The sequence below is a fragment of the Neltuma alba genome, unplaced genomic scaffold (genome assembly GCF_004799145.2).
Source record: "Neltuma alba isolate B1F8T4 unplaced genomic scaffold, ASM479914v2 tig00012290_pilon, whole genome shotgun sequence".
Classification (NCBI taxonomy): domain Eukaryota; kingdom Viridiplantae; phylum Streptophyta; class Magnoliopsida; order Fabales; family Fabaceae; genus Neltuma; species Neltuma alba.
The window spans coordinates 25,527-31,526 of NW_021636808.1; the positions used below are offsets into that span (position 1 = coordinate 25,527).

Below are 6,000 nucleotides of genomic sequence, written 5' to 3' on the forward strand. Positions count from 1 at the left end.
AGCCGTGTTTTTTCTGTTTTATTTATAAGTTATTTCAGTATTTTTTTTATAAAAATGTACAAAAATTATATTTTACAAATTAATCTCCAGGTCCTTATAAAATTTTTTCTTTTTATCAGATCCTTTTACTTTCGTGTGTTTTTAATTAGGTCCTTCTATTTTTTTTTTCTTTTATCAGGTCCTTATAGTTTCACTTATTTTTTAATTAGGTGCTTTGTAGTTTTTGAAAAATTATTTATTAACTTTATTCTTTAAAATTAATTTCATTTTTAAATTAATAATTATATAATTGGACAAAATAATTAATATAATCATTTAGTAATTAATAAATAATCAGAATAATAATTATACTTAAATATAAATTATTTATAATCATATTTTAATTTTAGATAAATTTATTATTATAATTTGAATTTTATAATTATAAAAATTTGAATTGAAAATAAATAATATATTTGTTTAACTAAAAATTTAAAAGAATATTAACATAAGATTGTTACAATAATTTATTATTTTTAAAATGTTATTATTTGTAAAATAAAGAATAAAAACTAGAAGGACCTAATTAAAAACAAAGTAAAAATAAGGACCTGATAAAAAGAAAAAAATTATAAGGACTTGATTAAAAATATATGAAAGTATAAGGATCTGATAAAAGAAAAAAATTATAGGGATCTGATTAAAAACTAGTTGAAACTATAAGGACTTATATATTAATTATCCCTTTTACAAATAACTAATTTAACTAAATTTTTTTAATCTCTATAAATTAATTATATAATACAGTTCATATATTTAGGACTGGAAAGAATATATTGTGAAAAAGAATTTGCTACTTCCTTACCTCAACATTAAATACAGGAAGCAAGAAGGTGGTGCCTTATCAAAAAGAAATCACAAAATTTATTTTTTTTCAAGTGATTTATAAAGAGGATAAGCAGGAATAATGTTTTGAATTGAATCAATTCTTCAGCTCAAAAAAAGAATTGAATGAATTTTTATCAATTAAATGTCGGTTTTCTTTTTGAATAAAATTGGTTGCTATTTTACGTCACATACTGTAATAATTTACTGGAAAAATTCTCTAAAAAAAACCCAAAATCAGAAATTCCACAAAAATGTGTTGTCTAAAAATGCACTCCTTATTATAAAAAATCAATAGTAGAATAACAATGCCAATGTGAGGACCTTGTTGGTAGGTGATCTGTAAATACCTCTATAAGCGTTCTCTGAGCTTGAAGGTATGCCCTAACCCTGGTGAGCCCCTGAGACCCAACTCACCTAAACTTTTTATAATAATAATAAAAGAAAAGAATAACAATGCCAATGGCTTTTTTTTAATAACTCCGAATAAACATAACAGTGTCTAGTCAAATTTAGTGCTATCGTATCATTAAATGCCGATTTTAAAAATTATTTATCTAAAGAGGAATAACCTATTTGGCATCCAAGCTCTCTCATGCCAAATAAAAGATGGCACATCAACAAACATTTTATTTATTTAATACGACATTGGATCAAACGAAAGGTGGGCCTTGATTGGCCCAAATAATAGGCCTAGCTGTCCATTTTATTGGGCCAATTGGCCCATTTAACATTAACAACCATATTTTGCCGATTTCTTTGGTCACTCGGAGCCGAGCCGGGATTCAGACGACGACCAAGTGAAGAACCTCACAGGCTTCATCAACCGCAGCCATGGCTGCCTTCAGCGGCAAATTGGCTTTCTCACTTCTTATGTGGTTACTTCCGCTTCTTCCTATTGCCGTCGCTTACAGACCCGGAGATATCGTCCCCATGAGCAGGATGGGTCAATATCACTCTGTCTGTGCTCCCAAATTCTCTCCTTTATTTCAATTCGTGTACTTCAATCTTGTATTTCTCTGATACGGTTTCTGTGATCTATGAATTTTATGTAACAGTCAAGAACTGTTTGGCAAGACCTGATTGGCCGGCATTGCCCCATCTTTGCAGTGAATCGTGAGGTCTGAATTCATCGAATATGCTTTTCACCCTCTTCATTTTATTTGGGGTGCTTAGTTGGCAGTATTTCTTTGTTAATTTAAGCTAATTCCTCTGTATGTGAATTGATATTGTTGTTGGTTCTTGGTGGGAAATTGACTTGTAGGTTTTGATGCCAATTCCGAAGCCGACGGGTTTTACTGGGGCTGATCCTTATAAAATGTAAGAAATTTTCTGGGTACCTTTTCATTAAATGTGCAGAGTTTCCTAATAAGAAGAACCTTCTAGGGGAAATGTTCTCTGTGGAATCGTCTGCATTATGGAAGTTGCTACTGTAGCAACTGTAGGTTGGGGTGGGAGATTAGCGTGGGTTATGGGTGAGTTCAGTGTTTGAGAACATCGTGTCACCTGTCTTTGAGAAGAGGAAGTCGATTTCGTCTTTTCTTGTTCTTCTACTGATCTGTTTATTTCTTTTTTGTTTTAATTTTGTAAAAGATTGATTCCCCTGGATTAGGGTTGTGTTTCTTGTTTCCTGTTGCTTTGAAAGCTAGAAAATGCATTAAATATGGGATTTTCTTTCTGCATAAATGGAGTTTAGTCGCTATATGATTTGACAATTATTAGGCTGCATGCCAATAAAGTTAGGAAAATCGTCTCATTGAAATGGGCCTGGAACTTTACGAATGTAAAGGTGACGGTGTAATATGCACATAAAATTAGATGTATGTACTGAATTATTTAGTGCAGTAAAGATGGAAAGTACTTGCTGATGCTCTGGCAAGAAAGTAAAAGAAAATATATCATGCACTCAACGTAATGTAATGACTTTTTTCTTCAACTGCACTGTTTTCGTTATATGAAGGAGCAGATTGCTGTTATTAAATTTCTTTGTACCTTTCACAAAATGTTCTTCTCAGTAGTTTTTTGTGCATGTAGATCATTTCAAGTTGGTAGGGAAAAGTTCTTTATCCCATGGCTTCTGGTGATAAATCGGAAAGTACTGAAGTTCCAATGATTGAAGTGAACTTGGTAAGGCTGTGTCAGGAACGCAAATGAAAGCAATAAAGCCTTTTGTCACTTGCATAAACATTAGCAGGCTTTTAAGCTGCCAATCTGTATTTCATGCAGAGATATTCAGGAACTGATTTGCTTGGTGTCACTGCAAAAGTTGTGGATATGCCTCACCGTTGTATGTGTTTCCTTCTTAATTATTTAATCATCTTCATTTTAGACCGCTCTGTCAAGCGGTCAATAAACTTACACACTCCAGTCCATGCTTCTTTTATTAGTTTTTCAAACTAAAAATAGAAAAGAAATTACATGTTGTTGTCATAGTTGGTGGGTGATCAATACGTTATGTTGGAGAAGTGAACCTCTGTGCCGGCACATTGTTCATGATTTTAAAGGCTTTGGTGTTTAATGTTTGAAAGTTATGTCACAAACTTGTCATCATTGCATTATGCAGGAGGGCGTTATCTGAGTGTTGCTTGAGAAACTTTTCCATGTCTAATATTTATAACCTGATTAATGTTATACTATTCTATGATATAATGCTGATAATTCTTGCTTAACAATTTATTTTTGGGATCAAATAAATGGGACTAACAGTTATAACCAAGCACGTCTTACAGATATTTCTTTAACCCTATATTTAGTCGTATATTTTCACTGGTTTCTTTTAACTCCGTACTCTTAAAAAATTGTTCATCTACATCTTTTTATCTTATATATTGATTCCACTCTCGTCTAAGCATTCAAAGGAGTTCAATACAAGTGATTAATGTTGCTGATATAGGAGGGGACTAGATGGGGTCAAGTGGCATGCATGTGATTCGTTTTCCCTCGTTGTTTCTCCAACTTTCTGATTCTGTGCATTTTGCAGATATTTTGACCAGTCTTTTAGTCTCACTGTTGGTTTTTACCTGACAGATGTTGAACTGCATCCTGAGATTCGTAAGCATTTCTGGGATCCTCAGAACTGGCCAAAGCATATACTTGTTCGATATACATGGTTGGTGTTATTTTGCTTTAGCTGAATGTATTCAAATTTGACATAGTAGTTGCTGTTTGTTTATAACTAATATATTAAATCAAGTCAATATTTACTCAAGTGAAGCCCCTTGGTCAATATTTGTAGCATTTGAATCACATTTGCTTCTTTTCCTGCTTTTTTCCTTTGGAAAGCACGAACTTCTTGCCTTTAGTTTCCTTCAGGCTGGGTAAAAAACATGTAGGGAGGATATATCTGCCTTTTGCGAACCCAGTAGCCATTTTTTTTAATGATCCTGTGATTTTCCAAACTCCTATTGATTCTGTCTTCATAAGCTTTCCCTTTATACTTTTAGTATTTAAGTTAGTGGGACTGACTGTAGTTGAATAGTTGATTGTGCATACTTGATGATGCGCAATAAGTTGAACCTATGCTGAAAGTGGCCCTCTGTTAGCTTTTGTCTGAGACATTTTCCCTAGTTTTTTGTCCTATCTGCTTTTAATTGCTGTTAAGTCTTCAATAATTTTTGTTCTGAAATGTTTGCCTCCTTGAACAAAATTTTTCTCTTAATATCTGTAGTGAAAAGAAGTGTATTTAGATGAGAAATGCTTCTCTGCGTGTCATTTTTTTTTTTGGTTGACCTGCATGTCAAATTTTAACTAACGAACTTGATTGCAATTTCAAAAGTGGATGGTAAGTTTTGCCCTTCTTAATCGGGAAACAGTACGTTGAATGTTATACGATTTTTATTAAATCCATAAGTTTCACTATAAGTATTTATGAGTTGTGTTTGTTTTGCTGGCAAAAATTGAAAAGAGCGTCTTAAGCCAGGGAAATTAGATATTTCTTAACAAAATGTTCATGTCATATGAATGGACGTAATATTTGTTCCTCAAAGCATTGAAATGAAACCATTTCAAATCTTTTGGATCACTTGTTGCTGGAAATACGAACTTATGGGAGTGTTTATATAGTATTACGGTTTGAAGGAGGTACTTCAGTTTTATGGCATCATAGCCTGTCCTAATTTTAGGAAAGACAGCCGCTGAACCTGGATTCAAAATTTTTCAGGAAGGAGCAATCAGAGATAGATGTGACTTCCGGATTTTTTGTTCTGTTCGGATCAGGTAACCAATATGATTAGGTGAACCTGTGTCTTTGACATAGACAACAAGCCTTTTTATTGCCCATTTATTGCAGCATCAGCTTTCATCCTGTCTCCCCATTGTCAGTAGTTTGGTGCACAACCTTTCTCATAGATGTATTATTTGACAAATACACCTCAAACAACCTTGTCTTCTGTTTAAAGACATATCCATGGGTTTATGCAGGACTTGCGTTATCTTTTATCCTCGCAGTCTATGTATTGCAGTCATCGCGAGACAAATTGGAAAGGTGGTTCTTTTTATGCTTGGCAACATTAGGTTTATAGTTTTCATATTTCAAGATTTACTTATCACTGTCTTTAATGATATTGCAGATTTGTAAGGGAGACTGTAGCAGAAACCAGCATGCCTGGAGGAGTGGGGATAGCAAAGGTTGAATAACGAATTCTGGAAGAACATTGTAATTAGGAAACTGTATAAATGAGATCTAAGGCATTGTTGTAATCTTTCACATCGTAGTTAAATGTACTATTTCCGGCTTTACTTTGTAGCAATTTATAATCCATCCGCATATATAGCATTTTCCAGAAGTTTTTTATTGGAAAAAATTTGTTTCGCTTTAAACTTCTGAAATATTTGATCAGTCTTGATCTTGCACATTATCCACTTATACTAGTGTGAAAGGTCTTGCCAGGCATTGACGACTGGTCCATCTCAAAATTTCCCCTAAACTGAACTTCTAAACTATGTCCTACCCTTATTAATTTAATCTTGTGGATGGAAAATCTCAAAAAAAAAAAAAATCTGGGAAAAACAGTGTTTGTACTGTGTATATTTTAAGTAGTCTTTCCTGTGGCAAGTCTTTACATCTTCTGAATATATGCAAGTCTTTAATAAGCAGTCTCAGCATACTTGAAGGACGACAGTTTCACAAGGAATTGG

General features: G+C 33.1%; 1 pseudogene; it reads left to right on the top strand.

The window, feature by feature from the left end:
- Positions 1–1,653: 1,653 nt before the first annotated feature.
- LOC114725894 (uncharacterized) lies at positions 1,654–5,705 on the top strand (annotated as a pseudogene).
- The last annotated feature ends 295 nt before the right edge of the window (positions 5,706–6,000 follow it).